Raw genomic sequence first — 16,379 nt, 5'->3', positions numbered from 1 at the left:
TACCGCCAACTCCTCTGATCAATCATCATTTCCCAGGCATCCGAACCACATTTTTAAAAAACTTAGATATTAAAAAAAAACGATCAATAGGGTACCTCCCTCCTTCGTGACATGCGAGTGCAGCTCGGTCTTGTGAAACCCTAGTTTAGTGTTCGTGAGCCATCAGTTCGAGTTTTTCTCAAGCGGCATCTAGCTAGCATTTAAGTTTAATTAAAAACAGGAGTGTTCGTGAGCCATCAGTGAAGGATTCTAGGATTTACATTACATTAATCAGCTAGTATCATAATGGCGCAAAGACGTCGATCGGGTGAATCATCACCCTCTTCACATCAATTAGCTGTAAAGGTTATCATTTTACAAACTCTGTGATATTGAGAAGCTGAACTAGTATGATTTAAATTTTTTTTATTTTTATAAAGTATAGGGTTCAGTTGATGTTGGACAGAAACTGCATTGGAACAGTGTCCTCGGTCACTTTAAAAGTTTTTTTCAACCATCCACGAAGAAAGGAACGCATGGAGGCTCTGTTATTTTACATGACCGACACATAGTGCTGATCAAACAGTCACCCTTTCGTATTTTTTTGGACATAGAAGATATGCAGCACATCCGTGAGATTTTGGTAAATATATTTGAAAATTGGGATTCAAGTAGTCAAACCTTTAGATTCTCAGGTAAAATTTATAATTTTGTATTTAAATTACAAAGTAGTTGTATGATAAAATTTAAGCTTTTGCTAAACGTGGGGGTGATACGATGCCGTATCAGGCCCAACGTGGGCCTGATAAGGCATCGTATCAGGCCCAACGTGAGCCTGATACGATAGAGTATCAGTGCTTGATATGACATTGTATCATGTTCACGGTGTTCCTAATACTTTTGTATGTGTTGGTAGAAGTCTAATAATAATTTAATTTGGTCAGGTGTTCCGGTTTGCTTCACAAGAGGAGACGTTTCATTGATGCTCGGTATTGCAGACCGAGGAGCTTCAATTCCGATTGATTCAGCTAAAGCATCCAGTGACCTCTTTCTAACTTACTTCTCAAACAAAAAAGAAGCTACTAGATCAAGAATTGAGGAGTTGCTTAAATTTTATGGCAATCGCGTTGAAGGCGAAGATGATGTTTTATTATTTTACAAATTCTATATTTTGTATATATTTGTTTGTATCTTATTTTCTTCTAGTACATATAAGGGTCCATTAAGTCTTATAGATATAGTAGATGATTTTGAGAATCTTGATAGATTCAACTGGGTTGAAGCAATCCATGAATTTATGGCTCCACAATTACCTAAGATTGGGGACATATTTTCATCATCTGAGACAAAACATGCTAACACCAACCTCCCTTACCTAAAGGGATTTGCTGGTCTTTTGGCAGTAAGTGTTTAATTTGTGTGAAAATTTTTAATATTTTGGAAACAATTATAAAATAGTTAACCCTTGTCATGGTGAAGCAGACATGGTTTTTGGAGCATGTTCCAATCCAAAAACCATACAAAATAAAAGGAGCTAGAATAAATAAGTGGAGGAATATTCCTTCACATATTAGTAAGGTGAGAGAAATGATTAACCAAGTTTCATCTGAAGAGGTAAATTTAGAATACTTTGACTATAGTTTGGTTAAAAAGTATGGTTTTAACATGTGGTTTAATATTCTTACAGGTTGTGATTGACCTAATCCCTAACCAAGAAGAAAGATCATTGGTTGAGAACCTTGCTGGCGTTGATGACAGTCCACATGCAATGGAGGCATCACAAATTGAAGTCGGTGTAGGAGGAAGGCAGATTAATAAGGATTGTTGTAATTGCATTATTCAAGCAAACATAAATAAAGAGCTAACAATGAAGAACATGCAATTGAAGGAGAGGGTGAAGGAGTTACTTAAAATAGTTGAAAAAAAAGGCATGGAATCTCAATATAGCAAGCCTGTAGACGATCCTCAAATTGAACTTGTAGGTGTTACAACAAGAAGTAGAAGAGGACGTGACAGAAGTCGCTATGATTACAGGGATACTCCAATTGATAGTCCATTGTGGCTCAAAACTTTACCTAAGAGGCAGCATAGAAATATACATATAAGTGAGCCTGCGGAAAAAGTTACAAGTATAGGAGAAGGAAAAAAATTTGTCAAAGAATATGTTGTTGTGGGCAAGGGGAAAGGAAAAATTGGTTTGGATGAAATGGAAGAAGAAATTAATATTGTACAATTGATGAAAGACAAATCTGATGAAGAGGCAGACAAAGATGTAGAAATGTTTGCCAAATATGACAAAATGAGGAAACAAGCAATTGCTGTAAGACGATATATGCAAATTTCTTTGCAATTTATTAGATATAATGGATTATCTAATTGCCTTTTTTGTTTATATGCATAGTATGTGAAGAAGCAATTTAAGTCTTCCAAGAAAAAAAACAAGACAAAGAGGTGGCGTACTTGTTAAAAGCCTTGGAGGAAATAAAGTATGTAAATTAAATAGTTGAATAGTAAAGTATAATATATGCTTATCTGATTACATAGTTGGGCTAAAGTTATCAAAAATAAATTTGTAAAAATAATCTGTGATTTGTTTACTTTGTAGGTTTACAAATGATATAGTTTGGGAGGAACCACCCTTCTGTTTAAATTTGTATTCCCTTTTATCTGGTGTGAATGGAGAAATGTTGACAAGAGGGGATGTAATCGACACATATTGTAAAATTTTATTTAGGGGGGCATTCCCGTCTGGAAGCACATACAACAAGTCAATATATTGTTCAACATTCTTCACAGTAAGGAATTGATTTGATTATAGTAAAAAATAGAATTCTTTTTATTATTTGGTTATTTATGTATGACTTTGCATATTTGTAGTCATTAATGAAATCGTCAAGTAAGTTTGCCTTCCAACACATGATAACGACGGATAGACGAGATGAAGAGGTAAGGTATATATTTATACCTTTGTGCAGTGATAATGCACACTTCCACTTGCTGGTGGTGGACACCAAATCAATGACATTCAATCAGTACAATTCTCTTGCAAGTGGAAGTAAATACAAATATAAATTTGAAGCAGCGGTGAGCATCTAATAATAATGTGTAGGTTTGTATTTTAATATAAATGCTAGTTGATGGAAAATGGAAATTTCCTCTTCAATGTTCAGGTATCATATTTTAAATTATATAGTCGTGAGCACGTTGCTGCTATTCATCCAAACTTGGAAAGGCATTATCCGTTTGATAGATGGGTCTCTCGCACAATTGAATGTCCACAACAACAAGTAAGGTAAATCGAGCACAACGTGTGAATATAAATAATTGATAAAAAAATATTGACAATTAAAATGCTGTTGTTCTTTACAGCGTTGACTGTGGCTTCTTTGTGATGCAATACATTCGATATCTCCTATATGATATGAAGATGGACTTCAAACAAGGAGACATGAAAAAGATTAGAATTGATGTAATGGTAGCAATTTTGAGGGATAAGTATTTTAAAAAATTGGATTAAATATCCAGTCTTGTAAGGCAAAAACTTGTATAGAATGTAAATGCACTTATTACGCAGTGTAGGACTTTTAATATCTTTGTATGTAGTCTTTGTTGTATAATATGGTGGTATGTAGTGTATGAGAAGATTAGAAACTGTCACTGGAATATTAATAATATTGCATAGTGATTAGTCAAATATAAATCACAATATACAATATGCAATGCTGGTGCTTATCAGTGGAAAGAGACAATGTATATAAGTTATAATGCACACCATTTCTATCTTCTCAAAACTGAAAACATGGTAACGGTTGGGATTGTTTAAAAAATCAAATAGGCTCGGACAAACAGTCGGTTTCAAGAGCACAACGTCACTAGGTTCCGTGCCAACTGTCACAGAGCAATACCTTATTAGAAATGGGGTATAAATACGTTTTGACACCAGATACACCATCTTCCCAGTTAGAACTTCACAGGGAACATGATTTCAGGTAGAACCAAGTAGGGGAGGAGCATCAGTGGGTTTTGGTCAAAATCCACTGATGGACCTTGACACCTGTGATTGGACCCATTTCAGCTCTAGTGGTATTCTGGAGTTGCAAGGACTCAGAAGATGGTGGCAAATCATTAAATAAATATATATATGTGCTGGGAAAAAATAATATAAAATCAGCCTTCATTGGGTCTGATATGACTATCATTTAATAAAGTATTATTCTAACTCCCCTAATATAAACTCCAAGCATTCTTATAGGGGGTCAGATCAAAATAATAAAATAACATAAATTTGAATAATCACCTTCCATAGGGTAGAAAAGAAAAGCTTGGCACTGTTCCGTGCCAACTGGCACAGAGCCATACTTCCTAATCCATGGTGTATAAATTATGTTTGACACCATAAATACCATCTCCCCACCAAGACCTTCACAGGGGACTTGATTTCATGAAAATCCAAGTAGGGGAGGGCCATCAGTGGATTTTGGTCAAAACCCACTGTTGGACTTAGACACATCGGATTGGACCCATTTCAGTTCTAGTGGTTTTATGGAGTTGCAAGGACTCAGAATCTGGTGGCAAATATTTATTTAAATATCTATAGGTGTTGGGAAAAATTTAAAATACAATCAGCCTCCGTTGGACCTGATATGCTTGGATATCAGGCCCAACGTGGGCCTGATATGAGTGCATATCAGGCCCAACGTGGGCCTGATACCCAAGCATATCAGGCCCAAAGTGGCCTTGGTATGATATCCTTTCTTATAAATTTATACTATCTCCCCTTTCTATAAACTCAATATGGGCTACCATGCTCCTTATGAAAAAATAAATGACAACTGTATTAAAGTCATACTTCCTAATCCATGGTGTATAAATTATGTTTGACACCATAAATACCATCTCCCCACCAAGACCTTCACTAGGGACTTGATTTCATGAAAATCCAAGTAGGGGAGGGCCATCAGTGGGGTTTGGTCAAAACCCACTGATGGACCTAGACACATCAGATTGGACCCATTTCAGTTCTAGTGGTTTTATGGAGTTGCAAGGACTCAGAATCTGGTGGCAAATATTTATTTAAATATCTATAGGTGCTGGGAAAAATTTGAAATACAATCAGCCTCCGTTAGGCCTGATATGCTTGGATATCAGGCCCAACATGGGCCTTATATGAGTGCATATCAGGCCCAACGTGGGCCTGATATCCAAGCATATCAGGCCCAAAGTGGCCTTGGTATGATATCCTTTCTTATAAATTTATATTATCTCCCCTTTCTATAAACTCAATATGGGCTACCATGCTCCTTATGAAAAAATAAATGGCAACTGTATTAAAGCCATACTTCCTAATCCATGGTGTATAAATTATGTTTGACACCATAAATACCATCTCCCCACCAAGACCTTCACTGGGGACTTGAATTCATGAAAATCCAAGTAGGGGAGGGCCATCAGTGGGTTTTGGTCAAAACCCACTGATGGACCTAGACACATCGGATTGGACTCATTTCAGTTCTAGTGGTTTTATGGAGTTGCAAGGACTCAGAATCTGGTGGCAAATATTTATTTAAATATCTATAGGTGCTGGAAAAAATTTAAAATACAATCAGCCTCCGTTGGACCTGATATGCTTGGATATCAGGCCCAACGTGGGCCTGATATGAGTGCATATCAGGCCCAACGTGGGCCTGATATCCAAGCATATCAGGCCCAAAGTGGCCTTGGTATGATATCTTTTCTTATAAATTTATACTATCTCCCCTTTCTATAAACTCAATATGGGCTACCATGCTCCTTATGAAAAAATAAATGGCAACTGTATTAAAGCCATACTTCCTAATCCATGGTGTATAAATTATGTTTAACACCATAAATACCATCTCCCCACCAAGACCTTCACAAGGGACTTGATTTCATGAAAATCCAAGTAGGGGAGGGCTATCAGTGGGTTTTGGTCAAAACCCACTGATGGACCTAGACACATCGGATTGGACCCATTTCAGTTCTAGTGGTTTTATGGAGTTGCAAGGACTCAGAATCTGGTGGCAAATATTTATTTAAATATCTATAGGTGCTGGGAAAAATTTAAAATACAATCAGCCTCCGTTGGGCCTGATATGCTTGGATATCAGGCCCAACGTGGGCCTTATATGAGTGCATATCAGACCCATATCAGGCCCAACGTGGGCCTGATATCCAAGCATATCAGGCCTAAAGTGGCCTTGGTATGATATCCTTTCTTATAAATTTATACTATCTCCCCTTTCTATAAACTCAATATGGGCTACCATGCTCCTTATGAAAAAATAAACGGCAACTGTATTAAAGCCATACTTCCTAATCCATGGTGTATAAATTATGTTTGACACCATAAATACCATCTCCCCACCAAGACCTTCACTAGGGACTTGATTTCATGAAAATCCAAGTAGGGGAGGGTCATCAGTGGGTTTTGGTCAAAACCCACTGATGGACCTAGACACATCGGATTGGACCCATTTCAGCTCTAGTGGTATTCTGGAGTTGCCAGGACTCAGAATCTGGTGGCAAATCATTATTTATATATATATATGTGCTGGTTAAAATTAATATAAAATCAGCCTCCGTTGGGTCTGATATGCTTGGATATCAGGCCCAACGTGGGCCTGATATGAGTGCATATCAGGCCCAACGTGGGCCTGATATCCAAGCATATCAGGCCCAAAGTGGCCTTGGTATGGTATCATTTCTTAAAAATTTATACTATCTCCCCTTTCTATAAACTCAACATGAGCTACCATGCTCCTTATGAAAAAATAAATGGCAACTGTATTAAAGCCATACTTCCTAATCCATGGTGTATAAATTATGTTTGACACCATAAATACCATCTCCCCACCAAGACCTTCACTGGGGACTTGATTTCATGAAAATCCAAGTAGGGGAGGGCCATCAGTGGGTTTTGGTCAAAACCCACTGATGGACCTAGACACATCAGATTCGACCCATTTCAGCTCTAGTGGTATTCTGGAGTTGCAAGGACTCAGAATCTGGTGGCAAATAATTATTTATATATATATATATGTGCTGGGAAAAATTAATATAAAATTAGCCTCCGTTGGGCCTGATATGCTTGGATATCAGGCCCAACGTGGGCCTGATATCCATATCATTTAATAAAGCAGTATTCTATCTCCCCTTAATATAAACTCCAAGCATTGTGACAGGGGCCTTATCAAAATAATAAAATAACATCAATTTTGATAGTCACCTTCCATAGGGTAGAAAAGAATAGCTATGCACTGTTCCGTGCCAACTGGCACAGAGCCATACTTCGTAATTCATGGTGTATAAATTATGTTTGACACCATAAATACCATCTTCCCACCATGACCTTCACTGGGGACTTGATTTCATGAAAATCCAAGTAGGAGAGGGCCATCAGTGGGTTTTGGTCAAAACCCACTGATGGACTTAGACACATCGGATTCGACCCATTTCAGCTCTATTGGTATTCTGGAGTTGCAAGGACTCAGAATCTGGTGGCAAATAATTATTTAAATATCTATAGGTGCTGGGAAAAATTTAAAATACAATCAGGCCCAACATGGGCCTGATATGAGGGCATATCAGGCCCAACGTGGGCCTGATATCCAAGAATATCAGACCCAAAGTGGCCTTGGCACTGTTCCGTGCCAACTGGCACGGAGCCATACTTCCTAAGCCATGGTGTATAAATAATGTTTGACACCATATATACCATCTCTCCACCAAGAACTTCACTGGGGAATTTATTTCATGTATATCCAAGTAGGGGAGGGGCATCAGTGGGTTTTGGTCAAAACCCACTGATGGACCTAGACACCTCCGATTGGACCCATTTCAGTTCTAGTCGTAATCTGGAGTTGCAAGGACTCTAAATTCACTTCCCATAGGGTGGAAAAGAAAAGCGGTGAACTGTTCCGTGCCAACTGCCACGGAGCAATACCTTTTTTTGAAAAGGGATTTAAAGAAGGTATTTAGTAACCATAAATTTAATTTACAATAATTTTATTCACCATAAAATTAAGTTAACAAACAGTAAATCATTACTAGAATAAATTATTACAATTGTTCACTATTTCTATAGTTTAAAGTTTTTGTCAGACATGATTTTGTGTCCAAGTCTAAATCTATAAGCTCTCATATCAGCTTGTACAAAGTCTGTAGATCTCCAGAACATCAAACTCTCTGCATAGTGCATTATAAAAAAAGCACAATCCAACCTACAAAACAAAAGCACAATCCATCATAAAAAAGCCAAATAGAATTATTATGGAACATACACTAATACTTACGATTTGCTTTGTGTGGGGCCAATAACTTGCATCGTTTTATACTCTGTCCCGGAGAATGGTGCTAAACCTTTATGCCATATGTGATAGTATGACCAGTTCAGCTCCTTAAAAAACAACACCTACAAATATCAAACCATAGTAATTAATACATAAACAATGATTATTGGATATAAGAAATTTGTTACTTACAGTTTGATTAAAAACAGAAGTGTAATTTTCTGTGGTGCCAAGAGAGTTATAATGAATTATTTGACGTTCCTCCAGGTCCATGACCATTAGATGCCAATGATCATCTTGGTTATGTAGAGAACAAAAAATATATCTAATGTCCTTGTCGTCATCAGTTTTTGCAGTTTGTTTCAATGCATCCATGTGCATCATTCCGAACAATTCCTATGCAAATAATAGAGCTATTTTGGTGACTGCATCCAATATATATTGTAAACAATTTACAATGAGATAAGGGACATACTGGGAATCCAACCCCACAAAATATGGATGGGTGGTATGGTGAGTTAGAGTGTTTGGCTTCATTAGCAAGAATATTCCAATAAACATTTATGTAATCCCCATTGGTATATTGTGTCCAATCAAATATTGTCATAAAAGATTGCATATCTAGAGAGAAATTGTCATTTGCCCATATTGGTTGCACCGTCACCCTACACACAAGTATACAGTCAATGGTATTTAATAAATTAAAAATAAAAAAAATATCATTAAACTCAAACAATAATCCTTTGTTGACATGTGGGTTAAGAATTTAGGTTGGCAACTACGTTACCTTAACTGACTGAGCTTCAACAATGCATCGGCTATCACATCATCTTTGCTCTTTTTAAAAAATATTTTCGCTTGCTGAGATAATTAAAAGAATACTATGTCATTAAGGATTATAAAATAACAACTTACCTACTCTCGACCGTACCTTCAATATTTTGGTTTTGAGCTTGTTAATTTCATGACATTGTGTTTCTATCTGTGATGAACTTGTATTTTCTATCTTTGATGGTGCAGGAGCATCTGGTTCGACAGTAAGAACAAGCTGTTTGCCTTTTTTTTTGGTGCATTGGGATATAAAACTTCTCTGGGTTCTCTTTCTTTTGGGGCCTACCCGAAAATTAGTTGGAATTATAGGCAGATTAGGGTCTATGCCTTCTGATGCTGGGTCTATGCCTTCTGATGCTCTTGGCTCCCCTGATATGCTTTATATGACTTGTTGGAGCTCTTTAATCTTAGTTTCGGCATCGGCTATGATTTTGTCTTTTACAGTTAAAATTCTGTTATCCACATCAGAATTTATAGTCTCAGCCTTGTTGCCACTCGTATCCCGTTCTTTACGCAGTTCACTTATTTGTTGATCCTTTTCTTTAAGCATAGCTTCCATATCAGCAATCACAATATCCTTTGCTGCTACTAGACTATCCTTTTCTTCTATCACCATTGCCAGGTTTTTATTAGCTTCCTCCACACTTCGAGAAGCTTTATGTAATTCTTGCTTTAAACGCTCAATTTTGTTATCCTTTTCCTTGCACAAACTACAATCTACGGTATCGTCACACTGGAGTTGACCTTCTTCGGCTTGATGTAAAGATCCTTGGCCAACCAACTCAAGAAACTCAAATGGCTGAGGCCGGTTCGGTAGTAAATTCAACTATGATGCTATCGGAATTAAATCTACTAAAATTTTATCTGCAGTTACACGGTCTATCATTTTTTTACTGTGTCAACATGATAGTTAGGCCACCTCCATCGTAGTATTCTTGGCAATTTTTCTGGATGGTCTGGATCAATAATGCTGATGTGCTCACACACCCATACCTACAATATGATTATAAAAATAATTCATAATCTTTACACATATCTTGCAATATATGTAATCGGACTTACAGCTAAAATATTTGGAAATCCCTTTAGCAAGGGGGCCTTGGGCGTTGCATCAGCAACCTGTGGTTTTGGTCTTAATGTAAGCTCCAATCCAATGGAGTCTAATTGTTGAGACATGAAACTGTATACTGCATTGCACCAGTTAAACCTAGCTAAGTTGTCAAAATCATCTACACAGTCAATTAGGGAGAGCACAGGTATTCGGAGAACACTGCTACTTCCACAAAACAGAACAGTTGTAAAAAAATACAGGATAAAAAGCTGACAGTACAGCTTGTCATTTGATCTAGACTTCGTAATCAGTTTCTCTAAATGTTTGGCAGAACAATCCGATTCTTGGAAAAACTCCATGTACAGTGGGCTCGAAGACTCATTTAAATCGAGACGAACTATATCTCCATTGTCGGGTAGGCCAAGAATCAGTCCCACATCTACCTTTGTAAAATTGAGCTTCTTCCCATGGAAGATAAAGTTTTTTTCCTCATGATCCCAGTTATCAAACATATTTTGTACCTGAGCTCTTACAAAAGCACTATCAGGGAGGTCGAGGATCCACGAAAAAGGTGTGCCTCGAATCATCTGTTCTTGTTCTGCAGTCGGGTTAACAGAAGAGATAAACTTTCTGAAGTGGCAAATGATACTTTTCCAGTTCATTCTTTTAGTTCTTCCTCTGTTGACGTAACTTTGATAATTTGGTCGATCAGCACACACACTTGTCAAAACTTCTTTTGTTGCCATTGTGAACCTAGATATTGTATAACCACACCCACAAAAACAACTCTTAGTTCCCGTAATAACGACTACGCTCTTATTCTAACACACCCACACAAACCCTAGGTTAACCGGTTATAACAAGCTTAACTAAATGAGCAACCGACCTACGTACGGAAATGATTCTTGAACGCCGGTTAAGGTAGAGTCACGCCTGGACCGGAGCTGCAAGGGGAATGGCTTCGAGAAGAAGATGAAGACCGAAGCAAGAGAGTGTGCGCTTTTACAGATTGAAAATTGGGCATGATATCTCATTATTTTATTTTATTTAATCACCTCGATTTATGTGTAAGATTATTTATTATTATTTTGAAATAATACTTATTACTTTTTTACTTTTTATAATATCAGCCCCCACGTTGGGCCTGATATGCACTCATATCAGGCCCACGTTGGGCCTGATATCCAAGCATATCAGGTCCAACGGAGGCTGATTGTATTTTAAATTTTTCCCAGCACCTATAGATATTTAAATAATTATTTGCCACCAGATTCTGAGTCCTTGCAACTCTAGAATATCAATAGAGCTGAAATGGGTCCAATCCTATGTGTCTAGGTCCATCAGTGGGTTTTGACCAAATCCCACTGATGGCCCTCCCCTACTTGGATTTTCATGAAATTAAGTCCCCAGTGAAGGTCTTGGTGGGGAGATGGTATTTATGGTGTCAAACATAATTTATACACCATGGATTACGAAGTATGGCTTTAATACAATTGCCATTTATGTTTTCATAAGGAGCATGGTAGCCCATATTGAGTTTATAGAAAGGGGAGATAGTATAAATTTATAAGAAAGGATACCATACCAAGGCCACTTTGGGCATGATATGCTTGGATATCAGACCCACGTTGGACCTGATATGCACTCATATCAGGCCCACGTTGGGCCTGATATCCAAGCATATCAGGCCCAACGGAGGCTGATTTTATATTATTTTTCCCAGCACATATATATATATATATATATATATATATATATATATATATATATATATATAAATAATGATTTGCCACCAGATTCTGAGTCCTTGCAACTCCAGAATACCAATAGAGCTGAAATGGGTCCAATCCGATGTGTCTAGGTCCATCAGTGGGTTTTGATCAAAATCCACTGATGGCCCTCCCCTACTTGGATTTTCATGAAATCAAGTCCCCAGTGAAGGTCTTGATGGGGAGATGGTATATATGGTATAAAACATAATTTATACACCATGGATTAGAAGGTATGGCTCCGTGCCAGTTGGCACGGAACACTGCACAGCTTTTCTTTTCTACCGTATGGAAAGTGACTTTTAAATTTGATGTTATTTTATTATTTTATCAGGCCCCTGTTAGCATGCTTGGAGTTTATATTAGGGGGAGATAGAATAATGCTTTATTAATTGATACTCATATTAGGCCCACGTTGGGCCTGATATGCCCTCATATCAGGCCCACGTTGGGCTTGATATCCAAGCATATCAGGCCCAACGGAGGCTGATTGTATTTTAAATTTTTTCCAGCACCTATAGATATTTAAATAATTATTTGCCACCAGATTCTGAGTCCTTGCAACTCTAGAATACCAATAGAGATGAAATGGGTCGAATTCGATGTGTCTAGTCCATCAGTGGGTTTTGACCAAAACCCACTGATGGCCCTTCCCTACTTGGATTTTCATGAAATCAAGTCCCCAGTAAAGGTCTTGGTGGGGAGATGGTATTTATATTAGAGTGTATACTAAAAGCCTAGCTTTTGGTATAAATATTTATCTAGAAATAAGAATCACATTGGTCAAATGTCTACATTTATGATAAATGTAGTTGCTCAATTAATTTATATTGTAGATAACATGGTGTGTTGTGTCACATACAGAAGATCATGTTATCAGTTTCTTATAAATTATAAACAGTAGCTCACGACCAAGATGGAAAGGAACAAACCATTGGAAGGTCGTAGTGTAATTAGGTATTAGTTTATTTTAACTATATAATTACACTAGTACACTTAGAGTGTATTGAGTAGGACCATTTGAGGTCGTTCCTTTTATACTGATTTTATAAAGGAACAAAGACCTCAGTTATTATGGAAGTGTGTGCTCTTAATCCTAATATAATAACAAGCACATATATTTGATATTTATTTCTTTAATTTATCAATGGGTGAGATTTAGTTCGATAAATCAATAAGCCCGATAAGTTGGGAAATGATATCACTTATAGTGTGTGTTGTTGATTATAGAAGGAAAATGTGTCCTAGTGATCTAGGTTGAGAATGTCCCCAAGAGGACCTCATAAGGATTGTCATGTTAAACCCTGCAGGTGGACTTAGTCTGACATGACGATGAAGTTGAGTGGTACTACTCTTGGAGCTAGATATTAATTAAGCGAGTTGTCAGTAACTTACTTAATTAGTGGACATTTGTTATCTTAAACACAGGGAGACTAACACACTCATAATAAGAAGGAGCCCAAAAATGTAATTTGGGATTGGTGCGGTAGTTCAATAATAGTTCTTTAGTGGAATGAATTATTATTGATGAAATTAAGTTGTGTGTTCGGGGCGAACACGGGATGCTTAATTTTATCGGGAGACCAAAACCAATTCCTCCTCTCGGTCCCTATCGTAGCCTCTTAATTATAGAGTACTATACCCACCTTCTTACCCATCCTATAGGGCCGGCCAAGCTAGCTTGGAGACCAAGCTAGGGCCGACCATGGGTATGTTCATGGGTGAATTCATGTGGCCGACCCTATTAAATAAAAAGGAATTTTAAATTTTAAAATTTTTCTTATGTGGATAATATAATTTAAAAGAGAGTTTAAAAATTTAAATCCTTCCTTTTATAAGATTCTACAAAAGATTAAGAGAAGAGTTAAAATCTCTTTCCTTATTTGTAGATTAAAAGGTTGATTTTAATTTTGGTAAAAACTTTCCTTTTAATTATATTCATGATTTAAAAGAAAGTTTAAAAATTAAAAATTCTCTTTTATTAGTTTCTACAAAAGATTAAGAAAAGATTTAATATCTTTCCTTATTTGTAGATTGAAAGGAGATTTTATTTTTAGAGATAACTTTTCTTTTTGGAAATTATCCACATGTTTAAAAGAAAGATTTTAATTTATAAAATTTTTTTTATTAACCAATCATGAAGGGATTAAAATTATTGGAGAAATTTTTATAAATTTCTAGAAACAAATTAGGAAGTTTTAATTTTTGTTTTAATTAAAACTCTCCTTGTTTTGGGGAGAAGAGTGGCCGGCCATTATAATTTGAAAAGAGAAAATTATTTTAATTAAATAAATTTTCCTTTTCAATGGCAAAAGAATTAAGGAAGTTTTTATTAAATTTTCCTTATTTGCCAAGATCAAGGATTATAAAAGAGGGGGTAGAGGAGGCTTCAATGCTAACGACTCTATTCTATTTTTCCTCTCTTTTCTCCTTGGGTGTGGCCGGCCCTTTCTTTCCTCTCCTCTCCTTTGTGTGGCCGAAACCTTCTCATGGTGGAGATAGCCTTGGTGGCCGGATCTAAGAAGGAGAAGAAGGAGAGAAAAGAAGCCTCTTTTCTAGCATCCCTTGGAGCATGGTGGTGGTGGCCGAACCTCTTCATCCTAGGAGAAGTTTTGATGGCCGAAACTTGTAAGGAAGAAGAAGGTGCTTGGTGGTTCTCATCTCGGAAGATCGTTGCCCACACAACGTCCGAGGTTAGAAGAGGAATACGGTAGAAGATCAAGAGGTCTTTCTAAAAGGTATAACTAGTAATTTTTGTTTCCGCATCATACTAGTTATTTTTGGAAATAATACTAAATACAAGAGGCATACGATTCTAGAGTTTCGAATTTGTTTTCGATATAGTGTTCTTTTGTTTTTTCCCTTGTGATTTGATTGTTCTTTTCGGTTAACCTAAAGCTATTTTAGGAAATTAAATATTAGCTTTCCATAAAAGGTTTTGTCTAGTCGGTGGTGGTTGCTCCCATATCCAAGAAGGCCATGTGCCTCGCCACGTCAGTACTGGGAACCAATTATGGAAATTAATATTTAATGAAATTAATAACTTAAGGTGATTTGGGTCGAACGTGTTAAGTTCCGCAGGAGACCCAAGTCAAAACCTAAAAGAACGAATAGATTAAGTTTTGGATCAAACGTGTTAAGTTCCGCAGGCGATCCAAAATTTAATTTAAAAGAACACATGGTAGCTAGGAAAAGGTTCAGACCTTTGTACAAAATTTTTGTACAGTGGAACCTCTAGGTTTTTCGAGTAGCAACCAACAATTGGTATCAGAGCTAGGGTTTTATCTCTGTGTATTTAGTATTAGTTTAATTATGCACATGTCATACATAATTTAGGCAGGATAATAGTAAGATGTGCTAACTTTGTGGATGCAGGATCCAACTATTATGGCTTATAGTTATTATGTGTGTGATTGGACCCTTGGACATGTCAAGGGCATTTTATTGTGTGTGCATGATTGTATTATAAAATACAGCAGGAGCTGTATTTAGTTTTATTAGGATTTTATTTTTGATCTAGTTACATGTACATTCCTTTTATGGAATATAGGATCGATGGATGTAAATTTTATTTTATGTTCAATCTAGTTTACATGTACATTCCTTCGAGGAATATAGGATCAAAATATAAAATTATATTTATGTCGCGGATCGAATCTTGCAAAGCGTGGAACCTTCTAAGGACCAGAGGCGCAGCGGAACTAGGAGCAAGATGGATGCGACAACTAGACCCGGTGGCAGTGGCCAAATATGGCAGCAGCTTGGGATGACAACACACGGAGGACAACAAGAGATAAAAGCCATAATAGTTGAAAATTAGATTTTCTATTTATTGCTTTTATATTGTGCTGTGTGTGCATGTTAGTTTACATATTTAGTAGGCTAGCATAGTTAAAATTCCTCATTTATAAATAACTAAGTGGGAGAGAGATTTTTAAGTAAATCCCATGGTCTCCATTACTGGTTTGTAAGTGATGCAAATAAGCTTGCGCATTGGCTCTGAGTGCCTTCCTCCATAACGGATGAGCTTGTTTGTGGATCACTAGAATAGACTTCCATTTTTGGATGACTATAGTAAGTTAATTAAGAGCGTGTGATCTTCCCCAACGGAAGGGGCATAATCTTATTAATGGACTTAGTGTCAAGTAATGGTATACACTTAGACACATCTAATAGTATCCTCCCCATCGGAGTCACTGCTATTATTTGTGTGACCAAATGATACCAACTATTAATTTTATTTGTCAAAAAGTTAGGTTGACAAGATAATAAAATTAATGGGTTAAAACCCTCCTTTTACAAATGTTGAATTTGTATACGTCCACACTAACGTGGCATGCAAAATTCACGGTGTTTGAGGTGTTGGTGAATTTAAATAATATTGTTTGAGGAATCAATATTCTTTTTAAATTCAAAAGTTTTTGACCAAATATTTGATCA

Source organism: Zingiber officinale, chromosome 1A (genome assembly GCF_018446385.1).
Source record: "Zingiber officinale cultivar Zhangliang chromosome 1A, Zo_v1.1, whole genome shotgun sequence".
Lineage (NCBI taxonomy): Eukaryota > Viridiplantae > Streptophyta > Magnoliopsida > Zingiberales > Zingiberaceae > Zingiber > Zingiber officinale.
The sequence above is the reverse complement of the archived record's forward strand: the minus strand, read 5'-3'. Positions refer to the sequence as shown.